Raw genomic sequence first — 1,089 nt, forward strand, 5'->3', positions numbered from 1 at the left:
AGGAATGCAGAGCAGAGCTTCTGATTGTCCATAGGCAAAGGCCAGGGTAGAAGGGAGGTCAGGCTTCCTTCTACTGCTCGACCTCCTTTCCTGGAGCCAGGGTGAGCACAGAGAAGCAGCTCACACACACCTGACAGCAAAGGAAAGGTTTCCAAAGGACAAGGGTTTGTTAAATCCTGCAGCCCAAGGAATGAGCCCTCCACCCTCCAGGACTCCTACCCACCCAGCACCCAACACGCATTTCCTGAAGTCTCCCAGCATCCTGGGTTTCCTTGGGAGTACTGAGGTATCCTACAGTTTATCACCTGCTACCTGGGAAGCCCAGCCAGCCAGCAGGGTGCTCACCCCTGTCCTTGCACACTGTGCTGGGCTGGGTGGCCCCAGGGACTGCTCACCTCTGCACCCTGCCCAGGAGGGAACACAGCCCTGCTCTCCTACAATTTCTTTACAGATTTTTCAGTGATTAGATTGCAAGATAAGGCAGAGATTTCAAATACATCCGAGATTTTTTACACCTGTCTTGTTACAGAGTATCTGAAGTGCATGATTTCTACAGGCCTTGACTACCTGGGACCAGACCCCGAGGGAGCAGGCTGGCTTGGTACCTGTCTTACAGTTGGTAACATTCATACCGTGGATAAGCAAAGATTATCAATAAACAGTTGTGCTGAAAATGGGCTCTGCCTGCTGATGTAACTAGTCCAAGGTCAAGCAGAACATCAAAGGGTTGTTACCCCAGTGGCTTGGCTGGCTGTGGGTGGGGAGAAACGTGCTGGAAAAGTTGGAGCTCCAGGGTGGGAGGAGGGGATGTGCCTGGGCTGAGTCTGCAAGTGATGCAGAGTAGGGTAGGGCCAGATCCCACCCACCCCACGCTGCCAGGGAGCACAGGCAGAACCTGCTTTGGATCTCCCTGCACCTGCCATAGCCCTGGGATCCAGGCCTTGCCCAGCCTGTGCCTGGGGCCACTATCCTGCCAGAGAGGCTGAACAGAAACCATCTGGGAACGTGCTCCCAGCAGCCTGCTGACCCATCCCAGAGCACTGCATGGGGAGCAGGTCTGGGGCACAGGGTGCTGTGCTTCCACTCCAT

The sequence above is a fragment of the Chaetura pelagica genome, unplaced genomic scaffold, assembly GCF_000747805.2.
Source record: "Chaetura pelagica isolate M959 unplaced genomic scaffold, ChaPel_1.0 scaffold294, whole genome shotgun sequence".
Lineage (NCBI taxonomy): Eukaryota > Metazoa > Chordata > Aves > Apodiformes > Apodidae > Chaetura > Chaetura pelagica.